Source organism: Maylandia zebra, linkage group LG7 (genome assembly GCF_041146795.1).
Source record: "Maylandia zebra isolate NMK-2024a linkage group LG7, Mzebra_GT3a, whole genome shotgun sequence".
Lineage (NCBI taxonomy): Eukaryota > Metazoa > Chordata > Actinopteri > Cichliformes > Cichlidae > Maylandia > Maylandia zebra.
In genome coordinates this window covers 21,979,303-21,996,468 of record NC_135173.1, presented here as the reverse complement: position 1 = coordinate 21,996,468, position 17,166 = coordinate 21,979,303, and the positions used below count along the sequence as shown (strand labels likewise).

At 36.9% G+C, this 17,166-nt stretch overlaps 1 protein-coding gene across 1 annotated transcript in view; it reads left to right on the top strand.

Annotated features, from left to right (window-relative positions):
- Positions 1-17,166, top strand: part of lingo1a (leucine rich repeat and Ig domain containing 1a) — a 135,478-nt gene that overhangs the window by 57,932 nt on the left and 60,380 nt on the right. Inside the window, exon 2 of the mRNA XM_004570283.4 lies at positions 8,463-8,608. The gene's annotated coding sequence lies outside the window, so the exon portion shown is untranslated. The remainder of the gene's footprint in view (positions 1-8,462; positions 8,609-17,166) is intronic.

Sequence of the window (17,166 nt, the reverse complement as noted above, 5' to 3'; positions counted from 1 at the left end):
TTTGGGGCTTATAACACAGGGCGCTCATGTAATAACACTGGGATTTGAAGGGTTAAAACAACGAAAATATAATTAAAACTTTACATGAATATTTCAGGGAGAAGTAGTTTTACAAGGTTGGCTAATTTAAAGTGGAATAAGATATGGATATATGGTCTTTTTATGGCGTGGCTGAGAATGGTCCCTAGGGTGATGGGTGTGAGTTTTTTAAAGGATGGCAGGAGGGCTAGAGAGTCTGTATAATTTATTGGGCAAGTAATGAAGTCAAAATACAGCTAAGAATTTGTCTTTTCAAAATATTCAAACGATTTAATTAAAAATAAAGGAGGTACATTGTTTACAATGTAAACAGTAAACAAAAGTTATATGCATAAAACTCACCTAGTGAGACTGAAAGGTAGTAAAGTTTTACTTGAACAGGTTCCACTCGCTGAGCATGAATTTTAACTTTGTTATTGTAAAATTTGGTGCCCAGTATAGACCATATGGAACATAACATCTCGAGGCAATTTAGCATAATGCTTCATGACCCAAGAAATCTCTGTGCTAATGTATTATGTGACTAAATTAACAAAGCTGAACTTTCCTTTGGTGTCAGGCGATGGCTTCTATTTTCACCTCAGATGGAATGATTCATGAAATCATTTAGGCATCATTTTCAGGGATACACTGCTCCTTAATGATATTATAATTATCCACCAAAGATTAATTTGCATGTGTGAGGCAAATTATATGATGGATTACCTATAAATTGTCATAGAGCAGTAAAAATGGTGAATCGTGACAGAGCTCGGTTTTCTCATTGTGCGCTGAAATGACCAAAACATACTGAAGTATATATTTAAGCACCACTAGACCTTTCACAGTTGTAGCTCAATAAAACCAGCAAAGGTACAAACCACATTTAAACTAAACAAGACCACAATTAAGATTAGATTAGGTGAAATGTTGTTAATTGCCCCTCATAAATGGGTAATTGATAAATTACTTATCCATTAATTAGAGTGGACCTGCCATGCTCCCTGGACACCCCTCTCATCTGTCTCAGTTAAACTCCTGCCACTAAATGCAGATGGCAATAACAAGACGACCAGCATTTGCAGCATCTTTTTGCTCAGTGACACAAACTTAAAACCAGCCAACCCAAACTTTGCTAAATTTCTCTGATTATCTTGATTGAATTGTATTTTTAAATGAAGTCACTGCAGCTATTCCACACTACTTTTGGAGGTTTAAGGGGAATAGGGGTGGAGGCAGGGAGGCAGGAATCGTAAACCATGAAAACAAAGCCTCAGGGAGACCTTAATGGCTTTTACATGTCAAAAGGTTTTTCACTGCCTTGTGGTAGGTTGAATGTGGTTATTTGGATTGTGATTTTGCACTGCACTGCTGCTACATAAAGCTCTCTTATTGTTAGAGGAGACATGGGGCTGATAGTAGAAAGTCAAATCTTGTCACAGTATTTCCTTGAGTATTAACATTTTTTTCCCCACATGGACAGACTAGTAATTCACTGAATACAGTTTTGGTGACTGGCAGGGCATCATGCAAATGGAAATCAGACTCATCAGCATCTTATTGTTTATGTGTTTATCTGGTTATTTCTGGGAGTTGGAAGAGCTCATAAATAAATAAATGAAGCGATTCTGAGAATTACATAATCAAAAGTGTAACTGGATGTTTTCATTACTAGCTGAAGTACTATTTTGTGGTGAAGCAAGGTGCATGTGTTAAACCCATTGTTTTTCTTGCCAAAAGTAGAACAAGCCACAGCACAATCATCCGCTTATTGACTGATAGAGGAAAATGAGGTGACACAAAGAGATTCCCCCCTTTTCAGACAGTTTTGGTGTGGCTATGTAGCTGACACCGGAGTTTGATCATCAGCTTACAGACCCAGCTCAACAAGCCAAATAAAATGGGTAAATGACTACTGGAACCAAGCCAAACAGGTTGGGGCACTCCAAAGCTTGTGCTATTATTGTTTTATTTAGTTAAGATCTTAAGTTCAATGGGCTTGCATGACCCGCTTGACAATACTGGTGCCAAAGAATATGTTTGCATCCAGCACTGTGCACACACAAATATTGAACATGGACTACATACATAAGATATCCTTCAGGACACTAAATACACAAGTGGGTATTGATTTGGATCTCAATCTTGCACTTACGGTACAGCTAAGGTTCTGTGCCATTTGTCTTCACATATCAGGGTGAATTTTTCTAAGTAATTATCCAGACGACTGAATTGCTGGAAGTTTCACTGAAAGCCGGGGATAGTGGAAAAGGTGATCTAAAAAGAGACAGCATCATACAATTAATTAGTTCTCTGACACAGAGATGTCTAATGCCAAAGTTAGATCCACACCAGGTGTGCTGAGTGCTGTGAAGTGAGTGTTGTGTAGCACTCAGAACACTTGTGAGAGTTGACTCTCGAATCCAGTGAATGAGATCATGTCATGGTTATAAATTTAAATGACCAGAACTTGTGTAACTACACCTGTTTACTGGGAAATTACAGATTTTTCTCTGCATTACGCAGTTACTTTATAGTCCATAGTAAAGTTGAATGTGGAAAAACAACTGTAATACTTTGTTACTTTGTCACTACTGTTTCAGTTCTTTTGTTTATTGAACAACACTCTGCATACTTTCACTGCAGTGGGGAACAGCTGGTTGAATAAAAATAAAAGGTCAAAATTCACACTGCCAAGGTTTAATTACTTTAAAAACCTAAGCTACTGGACATATTTAAGTGGTGGCTCACATGAGCTGTGGCTTTCAGCTTTTTCTACCTGTTTCTGTAGCTGCTGCAAAAATAATAATGGTAATAAATAATAATAACAGTAATAATATGAAGCATACACACATAAATTTATGAATTAAATTTAAACTCAGAAATGCTCATCTTCATTATCCAGTGCAGTGGTGATTTGATTTTACTTATTTTGTAATCCTGGAGAGAGTAAAAATGTGGGATTTCTGCAAAAGCTTTGTAGGTCTCTTTCCACAAATGCTATGCTCTGATCAATTTTTAATATTGTGCTGTTTAGTAGAGACAAACAAGGAATGACAATTAAAGGAAAACTTTGAAAATTCTGCAAACAGACTTGTTTCCTTCCTTCTCCAATACTTGATGAGATTATTGATTACCCTGTGATATCTGTTTAATGTTAACTCACTGTGCAAATGTGTCAGCTTAGTTTAGCTTAAACAGTAAAAACAGCTAATCCTGTCAGGCAAATTATACACAATAAAATGGGAGGAGGCATCATGCCCCTTTACCATGAGGATGTTTGTCCCCCCCTTTTTTATTTATTTAGCTTATTAGATAGCTACAGAGATTTTTTATTGCACGTGATTATTTAATATCAGCCTATGTTTCCAACCACACGGTACTGCTAAAAAAAGTCTTTCCTTATCCAAAGTAATCCTTTTTGACCAACTTCCCCGTTGTTATCCTCAAGAAGAAACATTTTCTTGTTTAATATTTCCATTAAATTGTTTAAGCACAAATCACTGATGTGTTAAGAAATGTGGGATGTTTCAAATGTGGCTTTCACAGCCTGGTAGGAGAAAAAACAAATAATGACTCCTCTATGGATTCAATTATGTTGCAAGAACATTTGAAGGATGATATTAAACGTGTATCAAAAAGTGGTGATGTAAACCTGCTGGTTCTATTAGGCAAATTAAAAGAAGAATTAAAAACGGATGATGCCATGTTTTGCAACTCTTTGCCTTGGCAAGGAAGAAAATACAACATTTCTACTAAAAACTTGAAGCACATGAACGAAACCAAAGTCACTCACAGTAAATACAAATTACATGCTGACAGGTAGTCCTGCTCAATAAAACAAAACAACATTAGTAACTGTATCCATGCCCGTTGTTCAGATTTATCAAAGTTTCCCCTGAAGCTCACCAAAATACTTAGTTAGCACAAGCAGTTTGTGTCTGGTGTCTTATGTTTGCGTCTTTCTGTTACAGGTCAAAGCCACTGTCTAAGCTCTTAATTGTTATGAAAGACAACACTTCATGTCCATTGACCCAGTCAGCACTATACAGAAGTCATCTTAGTATGTTACTTTATTTGTGTATTTATATACTTTTGTTCCTAACAGATGAGTCTACAATTTATTTGCATAGGTTATTAATCTGCTCATCCTTTAAAGTTAATGGAAGTTGTGCTGTTTGTTGCCTCTGCCGAGGAAGTGTCTCTGCTTTCCTGAACAAGCCACAGATTTATTTACAGTATGAGAGAAAGGACTCGGAAAGCCCACGGGAATAAAGTTTTAGACAGGGACAGTTGAAAGATGTTGGATAGAGGTCAGAACTGTTTTACCCACTGTGCATGCCACTGTAAGGTAAACTCCCCAGGATACCTGTTAGTCACTGAGGCCCTGATATGTTCTGCTGGATGCCTGGGGTGTGTGTACCACACAGGTGATACTTTTGCCTGACAGGTGGCTTGTGGTGAGAACTAATCCTGTTGAAAATAGAAATGTTTTCTGCCTTGGGATGGGGGGAAGGAGTGCAAAAGCGACATGACCAGCCCCATGGAATCAGTCATCTATGTGCACATTGGGAAACAGTCTAATCTTGTCACTGACACATGGGAAAAAGTGAAAGTCTCTAGGTATCAGTAGCAAAGACAGAATGGAGTTGATTTGTAAAATCATACTAGCACATGATGAAAACTGAGAAAAGCATTTGTTTTTTTTCTTCCCAAACCTATGTTGTTATGCTGATTTGTAATTCACTGTATACATTTATGTATTATATCGTCATACACTCTTAACTTTAAAAAATTCCCATTCTGTCAATCCTGCTGAAAAGAGTTACACAAGAACTCTGACGTCTGTCATGCCCTACTTCTTAATTTCATTTAGTTTCCCACTCTCCATTTTAAATGTTTAAATGTTAAATGCTGTGCAGATGGTGTTTATCAATGACTCATCATCTCTCTCCCCAATAGCCTGGTTTATGTCTGGGGTTAAATTCCTGCTGCAGTAATTCATGTGTTCTGACTTTTAGCTGTTATTATCCCAACAATTTTGACGTGACGATTGGGATTTTCAGGTTAGTTTGTGATTTCTGTTATTTCCCCCTGATGTAAGAATATGTTAGTTAATTGTTAATGTTGCTTTGGACTCTCAACTATATTTGACAGACAACATATAAGTTGCTACTTTTGTGTGATGTTGGTACTGGTTTGTGTGATTTCTGTAAATGTAAACAAGTGGTAGGAATGTATATTTCCCTGACAAAACTGACCATTTTCAGTGTGGGAAAACAATGGATTAATTCTCTTATCAAGCTTGCTTCACTCTTAAAATACCCAGCAGCAATTTTCATGTGGAAATGACTTCCCACTATCAGTGGGAAACCAAGCATGAGATGTTTCTTCAGCAAATAATGCCATTAAGGTTTTACCACTCAAAGGATTCTTTAGGGAGAATATCATATCTCACACGATGTTGCACAGTTTTGTTTCTTCTCATCATGGATAGCTTCATGCTTATATATTTGTTTGATGTCATCAGAATTGCCCCAATCAATTAAAATTGTTTTATTAATGACAATATCAGCTCAAACTAAGTCATAAATATAATTGTCCATAGATCTGCCAATCCATCCATGCATTTTCTTCTGCTTATCCATTCGCGGGGACAGCAGTCTAAGCAGAAAAGCCCAGACCCTTCTGTCCTCAGCCACCTCTTCCAGCTTATCTGAGGGAAAACTGAGATGTTCTTAGGCCAGCCAAGAGATGTAATCCCTCCAGGGTGTCCTGGGTCTACCCCAGGGCCTCCTCCCAGGAGCACATTGGTGGAACATCTGGGGTGGCTGTAGCTCAGGAGGTAGCTGAGGTCACCTACTGATTGGAAGGTTGGTGGTTCGACCCCTGGCTCCTCCAGTCTGCATGTCAAGTATCCTTGGGCAAGATACTAACCCCTAATCGCTGTCCGATGCATCCATTGGAGTGTAAATGTAGTTAAAAAAGCACTCAGTATAGAGAAAGTGCTTGTGAGAATGGGTGTGGTGGCATGTTGTATAGAGTACTCTGGGAGAGTAGAAAAGCACTGTATAAGAACCAGTTTATTTATCATAAACCAATTGGCTCCTTTCGATGTGGAGGAGTAGCAGCTATAATCTGAGCATCTCTCGGATGTCTGAACTCCTCACCCTATCTCTAAGGGAGAGCCCAGCCAGCCTTTGACAAAACTGTGATTCTCACAGAAGTCTTATAACAGAACAACTGTCTGTTCCTCTCAATCATGCCCCTCCTGGTCTCACTGTTGTTGCCCATTGAAGTCTCCCAGTAGGACAACGGAGTCACCAGATGGAGCACCCTCTAACATCCCACCAGCAACTCCAAGAGGGCTGGGTACTCTGAACTGTTGTTTGGTACATAAAAACAAATGACAGTCAGAACCTGTTTCTGGGCCCGAATACGCTGAAAAACAACTCTCTTGTCCACTAGTGAAAACTCCACTATACAGGCAGCAAGCCAATGGGATACAAGGATAGAGTCCAGTCCCTCCAGAGCTTGGCTTGGCATGCTGTGTGTTGAGGTGAGCCTGACTATATCTAACCAGAATCTTTCAACTTTACGCACTACCACCAGAGAGGTTACATTCATGTCCCAGTTGCCAGGCTCGATAGCTGGGGATCAGGACACGAAAGGACTCTGCTCCCTTTGCCACCCAACGCACCCAACCAGTACAACGCCTGATAATTATTACTGCAGTGTGCTTTATAATTCTATATCCATATCAGTCAATAGCTCATTAATCAAAGGCTGCTGTATATTTTTGTTGTTGTTGTTGTTTTTATCATTCCCATACAATTACATGAAGTGTGTGAATACTGCAGTGTACAGAACACATGAAATAATCAAGTAACTTTGCAGTCTTCTGCAAAGTTCTGAACTATATTATTATGCAACATTTTCACTGTAACACAGGTGCTAGTAAATAATCTGAAACCAAATTTTATGCATTGAAATTAATTGTTTTGCGAGTAATGAGGCAGATGAAATGTAGAACATCTTGCAGAGGAAGAACAAGGTGTCTCTGTTACTGCCAACAACTCTGCAGACAAATTACACCAGCACAGATGCTTTGGACCAGAACACTTTGCTTTGGATTCAAGGTCTGACTTTTCCCAGCCAGAAAATCAAAGGGAAGTTACATCCCTTCTGATTTTAATGCATTAGATCGTTTGTGGAATGTGGAAGATCAAATGTTTGCCAAGTCATTTGCAGATGCAAACATATCTTAGTGGGTTTTTTGTATATTTTCAGATTTTTGTACGTAATGCTTTCATGTTTTTTGGACCAAATATGTCACAGGTTGATCTTACGAGTTTCAGCGGTAAAATGTTCTTATTCAAAATCAAATCAGTTACTGATACCGTGGATGTTAATAATTTCACCACCAATAATTTAATCTCCTATTATTTATTTCATATAATGAAGGAACAAATTAACTTTGGTATCCATTACCTCTGAAATACTCAAAATCTCTGGTATTTCCAAAGTCTGATCGTCTCTCACCCACAGAGAGGGAAATGGAGCATGTGGTTATTACTGGCAGGATGTTCTGATGTGAAATCCAAAAGCAAAACTGAAATACTGTTGTACTCTTTAGGAAAGAGCATTTTCAGTGTGAAGTCACTGGTAGACATCACTGATAATCACTGTTTAGTTTTTCATTTCTTAATCTGCCATTTATTATTTATAGTTAATTGAGCCTTAGGTACATTTAAAAAAACCACTCATTTTAAGGATGATATAAGGATATCTTTTTAATTTTGTAATCTCTATTTCTTATACTAACAATGGATTATGTGACTGATTATATGTGTATTTGAAAAATCGCTCTCTGTAATGTGGAAGGAACAGAGGATTATGACCCAACTCGAGAGTTCAACTTATTTCTGCGGTGCGTTTCAGTTTTATTATTTAATTACGTTGGTTTTGTTGGTCCACAACTTTAAAGTTCTGGTTAACTCCCACAGCTCCCAGCAATAACAAGATGTTACTTTAAGCGAACAGCCTTTATTGGCACACTATATGCTATATCTGCCTAGCCGGAAACAACAGACAGATGCAGTTAGCTGTTAAATATAGTGGTGCGAGGAGCGGCTGATGAGACAGATATTTCCCTCAGGAGCTGGTGGTGGTGAAAACAGAGTTAAACAAAAGCAGAAATATTGGACTTTGTGTTTTGAAATTCATCAAGTGGCCAGAAACACAACTCCAGATAAATAATAATGGTCTTTCATGTCTGTAGGATGTGTTTGGTTTCAAAGGAATAATGTCAGCATTGAATTCACAGCTTGTTTCCACGGCCAACTAATGACATTAAGTTTGGTTTATGTTTTAAAGAACATCACATTTAACACATAATTTATATGCTTTGCAGTAAGGATTCTTGTGTTGGTTGCTTCATGCAGGTGGCTGATCAACTGAAGAGGGAATGCTGTGAGGGTATGTGGATTAAGGGGAGACGTTGCTCATCTCACACCTTCAGCCTCCCACCTTCTGCACAGTAAGCAGATCCAGCGGCTCTTTGGAATCAGCAGGCCAGCAATTACTGCCCGTGAGTATTATTGCACTCCCAGAATTATTAAAAACTCACGCTGATCGTCACACAGAATAAAGAATCTGACTTTGCGGTGAGATCATCTCTTAACTTCAGCATTATAAAAAGCACTGCATCTGCGGACCTTCTCTGATACCTTTTAAACCAGCCAACAATTTACAGAGTAAATCAAATTAGGAATAAAAAAACTTGACATTTGAAATGTGCGAGGATAATATAAATAGGTAGTTGGCAAAGACGTCTCACCGCATAGCAATCAGAAGAGACGCTTTGAGCATTGAAATAGCTGATCTCTTTATCTCATTGGCTTAATTAGTGTTAATACATCACAGCTTCTTGATTCACTTTACAGATCTCTCAAAAAAATGCGTGTTTTTTTAAACACTAGTGATTTTTTTTTAATTCAAACTTGTTTTTTGAAAGGTTTGTCTTGCAGTCCCTGTTATTGTTGGGTACGGCTCTTATTGTCGTGGATTGTCTTAAATAACACTTACCTTTTTTTTCCAGTAAACACACAATTTTTTTAGTTGCCGAAATTTTGCTGGTTTAATTGTTGGTAGCTAAGAACTAAAATTTCATGTCAGTGAATATTTAGTTTATAGTTACTGCTACATTACTGCTATACTTGCTCACATACTTTCATTTAAAAGGTTCACAGATTTCTTAATAGAATAAACCAGACAACACTGCCCACTCTTCTGTTGCAAAATAATTGTGTAGATACTGTAGACAGATCATTTCTGGGACGCAGGATACACTTTACCATACTCTGCATGTAAGTGTTTACTGTATGTTGTAGCAAAGCCCCCACATTTAAGTTGTGCTTTCTATTTCACAGAAACAATATAAGTTAAGTAGTGTACTAAAACATAGTTTGCCTTGTTTTTGCTGGGACTCCTGCAAAGTCACTTTCACTGCATGTTGCCTCCCTTAAACACCAGAAACTAAATACTATGTTATAGCTGGTCAGTAACAATAAACTTATAAAGCACTCAGTAAGAAAGTTATCCTGATGGAACCCTATGTTCTACTCATTAGTGTACTTCTCTATAAAACTAAATTGTTCTCGCATTTACATTTAGGTGTCTACAATGTAATTAATGACTGGATGTTAATTTTCTGTTAATAAAACATTCATTTTATGAAATGTATCTGAGTCAAAAGAGGAAAGGAAAGAGGAAATGTTTGTTGTTGATACCAGACATATAAGACATTAAACATTAAACCAAGTCCAGCTTAGTTTGTTTTGGCTTAGGGAAAAAATGTTTTTGCCTGATACTGTCTGGTATACAGTTCATTCACTCTGACTTCACTTCCTAGAGGTGAAGTCAAGAGAGGCTACCTCTTTCCCCCATAAAGTCATAATTTGACAACAACTCAAACTCTTTAAGGCATCCAAAGGGGAACGACTTAAAACTGCTGACTTTTAAAATATGCGTATTACTCCTGCAGAACAGCTGTGCCATTACAATTACTGACAATCAATATGGTTTAGTTTAATTTACTTTCAGCTGTGCCTTGAAGAGAAAGGACGATAAGAAAAGTATCTAAAATATATAAAAAACATGAAACAGATATTCACAGATTCAAGACACTCTCTGTGAGCCGCATCATAACTGTATACACTTGTGTACCTCTTGTGTAACTCTACTCACTAATCTCCAGTGATCCATTTCCATAGGCCATCACTTTTTTCCTCACTGCCTTACTTTCATCTATCTGTTGTTTCATTTCATGACTTTTCATGACTTTAACACACATTAAGCTACCTTTATCTTGCTTGTTTCAATTGACTCTTTTTACTGCACATTGCCAGCATATTGACCACATTTTTTTTTCATGACAGGCTCATGCGATCTTGACCTTGTTACAGCAAGAAATAGAAGAAAGGGATAAGGAGTAAAAACTACGATCTATTAGGTTTGTGTACCTCAGTAATATGTCTAGTGGACTGTAACTATCTCCCTGCGGATGACTAGACATCTACGCTTTTCAAGGGAGGAGCATTGAAGGAAGTGCCATCGCTTCAGCTCCTCTGTGCCAATTGCTCCAAAATGGCCAATTTCCTGTCTAGGATGTGTGTTTTCACATTTTTATCATCCCCAGCCGTAGTTATCTAGTTGCACTTAGGGCCATCAGTCATCGATGCTGCGTTTAGAGGAAGCCGATGTGCAGTAAAACTGACGGACGGCCTTCCGCATGACTGAAGATGTATGAGACATGCAGGCAAGCTAGTGGGGATTTTATTTATTTATTTATTTATAATATTTTCAGTGCCGCCAAGAGCTGCCAAGAGGGAAAATAGCATTACTTAGAATGCCGATGACTGAAGAATTTTGGAATTCTTTAGAGTGACTTTCTGATGTTTTATTTTGTGGATGTTATGAGGCGTTCTTATATCAAAGCAGAAACAGTGTTGATTTAAACAACAAACCTATTTTTAAAAGGGAATTATTTTCAGATCTATTGCAGTACAGCCTAGTTTTAGAAGAATGGCATGTGTACATCTTTTGTGAAAATGTTCTGAAAGTAGTTGAGAATCAAATCAAAGTGGAATTTGTGCAAATTTTGGCAACAATCAGTCCATCCATCAGTCTCTTTACTTTTCTGTGTTCAGTTGCTTTACACTTATAAACGTCTTCCAGCTGAACCAAGCCATTATTCAGGTTGTCTTTGTTTGTATGCAATCCTTTAGAATGCAGTACGATAAAATAAAGAAACTACATGGCCACTTTTTGAATCCTCCTAAAGAGGTTAAAGCTGTGCATTTACCAGTGTTATTCTTGCACGTCAGCATAAAAGCTATCAGAAGCTGTTATACCTCAACAATGAACATTTTACTGTATTTTCTGCTGCAGAGGATAATAACCATGTACAGCATCAGAAAATGATTTATCATTTGCATAAGAAAAGCAAAGGGACGCCTCTCAGCAAGCTCTAATGAGAAATGCTTCCTGTTCAGTTGCTTGCTTACTTACTTGGTTACTTAATTGTTAACGTTCTTCACTGCATGAAAGTTCACCCATCAGCAAGACAAGTGAGATACATAAAGTTAAAAAAAAAAAGATGCATACAAAACCCATTTAGTTAATGTCTGTCATTTACAACAAAAACAAAAAAGTATTTGTTGTTGGTATGCAAGTAAAATCTGCTTCTACCGCTCCTTGTTTTCGTCACAGCAACTGCATTTCAAACATGATACCCTGTCAGGTTTTTTAGTTATATCTGACACCATGTCTGCTTTTACTTGGTTTGAAATTGATGAATCACTTCTCAAAGAATGGTTGAGTGAAGCCGTCTGTGTATTTTCACTACCTGCAACATAATTGGTTTCTCATGCTTTAGGGCAGCACATAGTTTTTTGTCTAATTACAGACAATTCCCTCCAGTTGGACCTTTTCATTTTCACTACAAGTTGTCAAAAGTAGATCGTATTCTAATTTCACCAAAGGATACCTTTAGGCCAACCATTTAAAATCAAATAAGCTACACTGGAATTTCTGTTTGTATTTCATGTAAACTCTGTTTGATCTATTAGAACAAAATATTTTACGCCTGGACTGACATTCATAGCTTTTTTGACGAATAGTAATCTCGACAGAAATGAATACTATGGTGTTTAAAACTTGTTTTTAAAAAAGGATCATTTGTATTTAATTCCAGGAAAATTTAAAGTAAGTTTAAAAAAAACATTAGCTCTGGCAGCCATGTCTACGTGGCTGCCAGAGCTACTAGTTTTACTGCTAGAAAAGTACCATGTAATTTCATCTTTTTTTCATATGCAGTTCCCGTTTCTTCTGAATCCCTGTTTCCTTTCGTGTTAAAAGTTTATTGACTTGACTATTTCATTGATCAAGTAATAAGTGCAAAGGACATTTTTTTCTGTTAGAAAGTACCCGTCTTCTGCTTCTAGATTGTATTTTCATAAAATACACAATATCTAAGAATGGCACCAAAGGCAACACGTCCCTGTCCTTCAGCATACAAACATAAAAACATTCGCCTGTAACGAATAAAAATCTTTTCAGTCGTGACTTTGCCAAAGGCAATGAATATGCCAGGGTTGTTATTGTTGATTCCTGTCCTAGTATTCTAGCTGTTAAGCACATAAGCTTGCAGTGAGCGTATAATGTCTGTTACCAAGACCTTTCATTGTCCTTAGATTTGATGAAGGAACAGGACGCAACAGGTTGTGGTCTTGAAATTCAGGAGCATGAGTAGTGTCTACAGTGTTAGTAGTCCCCAAAAATTCTCTCCTGCATTTAATTGAAGGGGAGCAAATATAAAATCAGTAAAGAAAAAAATATAAAAGCTTTTAAAGCATCTTATATTAAAAAATCTGAAATGCTGTTAAACCAGCTCGTTATTGTGTGAAAAGCCAATCAGGTTGCTTATGTTTCTGTGTGAGATTATGACATGCTTCAAAGTTTACTCATGACGTTGACTCATGGTAACACTTTATAAGTATGAATATTGTTAACGAATGGTAAACTGCTATTTAATTAAACTTTAGATCATGTTAATTTACCAAAACAAACAAAGGGAAGATGATGTTTACTGTCTACTAGTCAGTATTCATTTGTTACTTTGTCATTAGTTTATTTATATCAAATAAATACTTTCAGAAGTTTTCCCTTTTAACAAGGGCTAGAATCCTATCTTTTACCAGCCTCAGTTATCTTTCTGAAAGCATTTACACCAACTGTATTACTTTAATAACATGATAGCCTTGTTTGCTTAAACTTTAAATAAAAACAGCTACCAGTAAATGGTATAGAGTTTCCATCTCAGATTTATGGTCATTTATGTTTCGGGGGGATTTTTCTAGCACAGTATGTTGGAAATCTTTAGTATCCTTGCAGCAAACCTTTCAAACTGACTATTGCAGTCATTTTATTAAATCCATCCACACTGAGCTTTTCTAACCTTAAAGCTACATATGTAAAATACATTCCAGCATCTTTAACTCGCTATTAGCTCTGGATTTTGATATGAACCCCAAACAGCTGTAGAAAGAACATAAGATTTAGGATTATGCCTTTAATGGAAAAATAATTTGAGACGTTTAGTTTGTCCAGTCCAAATGTCATCCAGCTATTCAGAGCATATCTGAAGTTCAGTGGTTCTTGTTTAAACAGGCTGATGTGGTGGTGAAAAAGAGCTAAAAGGCTTGGGGGAAAGGGTTGTTAATTTAAGGGGAGGTCACGTTGCCCAAGAGTTTAATTTGACTTTCGAGAAGTCTTTTCTATTCAGACAACTGAATATCAGTAAGGTTTTTTTTTTTGCCTTTCAGCTTGACTTACTATCAACCTACTTTTGACACACACTCACATACATACGTGCAAAATATGATAAGAGAAAAATCACCCCCTTGCACAGCATTTTGCCTCTCTGTCAATAGGCAAAGATTGCAGTTCAAAAGTAGCCTTGTTTTTCTTTTTAAAATAAAGCTGAGGCAAAATAGGCCTTGATCTCTTGGAGCAAAAAGTGTGTTTGTGGAAGATTTCCTCTAATCCTTGCAGCTAAGTGCAAAACAAGAATCCAAGGTCAGCTTTCCAAGGGATGCAGGGGCCATATTTCTATCATATAAAGGGATTTACACAGTGGAGCTCTGTGGTGTGTAGCTTTTCTGCTTCCATTGTCTCAAGAATATACACCAACTCTGCATGTTTACATAAGCAGGTATGCAGCCTCCAATATATCACACAAAGCAAAAGTGCATGCTTGAATGAAACCACCCAGGCTTTTCTTTTCTTTGTAATGTATGTATGTTGGTTTTGGCATGAGGTGCTGCTATGGAAGAATGTGTTGTGTTTATGTACATGAATACAACACAAAAGCATACAGGTTTCTTTTGTGCATCATCACATGTAATATGAAGAAGCTCATTTCTAATGAGGGAACAACTTGGATTTGAAAAATTCTTTCTGTAAAGGTGACTGCTTTTCTTGACACGCAGTAGACAAGAAATTCAGATACATTATGATTTTTCAGGAATTTGCATTCTTTGTGAATGCATGTGTAGGTGTATTACATATGCATCATTACTGGGAATGATATTAAAATAGATGAGGGAATTAATCTCTATTGCTTATGATGTATGTTTTAATGGTCCCCTAAATGGATATTCAGTAGTCATTAGTCTTACATATGAAATGGGTTCTGTAATCATTTCCACAAGGACTTTGCTCAGAAGAAATGACAGCAGGACATCAATGTATTTTTCCAAAATTAATGTGTAATCACAAAAGGGAATGGGGTGATCATTTTTTAGCATTATTTTTTTTCTTATATCACAAAAAAAAATACAGCTGTGGAGAAGTGAGTAATGGAGTCAGATATTGTAGAAGTATAGCAGTTTGTTGGAAATATGTTTAGTTTGTAAACAGACCCAAGGGTTAGCACCAAGGTTTAGTTTTATCTGTCTAAAAGCTGTTGGGGTGAGACTCAGCTTTTAGAATGATTGAAAAGCATTAGTGCATGAAGGTCATTGCCCCACATATTGGCAAGCGCCTTATGCTACCAAAGATTATACTACTGAGTCTCATCCAAGGTTGGCAGCGATAATTTGGAGCTAAAGCTACATATAAATATTGGTGTGTTTAACAGATAAGTAATGGCTTACAGTGCATGGTGAGGTGGTGATTTTAAAAAAGAAAAACATGGACAAAAGTCAGGCCAACATATTAAATGAAAGTTGTCTTAGCAACAGGGACATGCTAAGCTGGCTTCACTGTTTTGTGTTAACTACAATCAGGAATACCTAGGATGATGACTTTTTGATCCCATTCAGTGTAACCCAAAATACAAACACATATAGCTTTGATAGTATTTCAGTTATGACAGTCTAACTGCAGTGAGCCAACTGAAAAGATTTCTTTGTCAACAAAAATCTGATTGGATACTTCTGTCTTAAAATAGTTTCTGGAAATGATCCAGTCATTAAAAATTAAACATGACAGAAAATAATTTCTCATATAATTAGTGGAGAATTATAAATGAAAATAAATACAACATATAAGAAGAAGGGCCTGTGGTTGCCTTTTTATCCTCTTGAGCCCCAAAGGTCTTACTGAGGTTCCTGCTCAAAAATGACATGCCCAAAAATAATTAGAGTAGTTCTCTTCAATTACAAACTCTGTGTAAACAATCTTGGTATCAAAATAAAAATTTCATCAAAGTGCAAATATGACATTGTCAAAGTTACTGACGTTGGAACACAGAAAAAGTAAGTGGATTTTTTTCCCTAATTTATATGGATTTTATTGCATATAATCACTTTGAAAATATGCTTCAGTAGATAATAACCTCAAGAAAACCAGTGATCAGATCAACATATGAACATGATCTGTGCAAAGATTGATTGATTGAGCAAAGTAACCAGATGGTTGATGGAGACTTTGATTGGGATGCGTTGGACGACCCAAATGATGTGTACACTGAGAAGAGGAGGGTTGCACAATAGCTGTCACGTAAAGCAGACAGACAGACCACAAATGAATTTAAAGTACAATGAATAATGGCTGATTGTCTTAAAGAACATAATAGTTCATAGGGGGTCATATGATTGTTGGGCTTTTCTCTGTATCTATAAAGCGCCTTGAGGTGACTTTTGTTGTGATTTGGCGCTATATAAATAAAATTGAATTGAATTGAATAGATAAAGTATAAGAGAAAGGTACTAACAATGCAATTTTACAGTGGGACATTGGAAGTGAAATAGCCCGTATCAGAACAGATTCTGAACACCTTTCTATGTTTTCCTGTCCACACAGTAAGCAGTTTGCAGCAGTGTGGTAACCAGAGACCATAGAAAGTTAATGAAAGTTAATAAGTAACAATGGGAAGGGGAAAAAAGACGGCTATGCAAAATGGGAATATCCCAAGATAAACTTTTCTAAAACTTTTTTTTGAGGTGGGCAACTGACTACCAGTGACAATGCAGAAAACCAGTTATTGACGTATGACAGGTGTAGTCTTTGCTACTGTGAGTTTTCCCAGTCAGGATGAGTGTCAGCGTGTGGTTTGTACACACAGTTACACACACAGCCAAATAGAGCCTTGAATGTTTGCACACAACCGTCAGCAAGAAAGCAATATGCAACAAGCAAAAAATTCTGTTACCTGATTAATGTCCCACTCACTGAGCACACAAAGAAAAATGAAATCATTTCCGTTTTGTTTTGGATGTGACCTTGCAAAAACCTTAGGTGTATTTTTTTCTTGTCTCTTCAGCTTGCACATACTACCTGCCCTTTCATAAATTTTTGTCATACCTTGTTGCATCCTGTCTCACAAACACATTTAATTTAATTTAATTTAATCTACACCCACACTGGTGAAAATGGCTTTTGACAGAACATATTTTCTCATATATAACTACTGAATAGCTGCAGACAGAAAACATGGCATGTATTACATAACATTTCAAAGATGTCTGTGTAGGTTCTCAGTCATCCAGGTGATGATAGTCTAAGGAGCTTAGAAAAAAAGCGACTGCACTTCTTTAAGTTTCTTTTAGATGTTTTTACCTCTCATCCGAGAAGCTTCTTCAG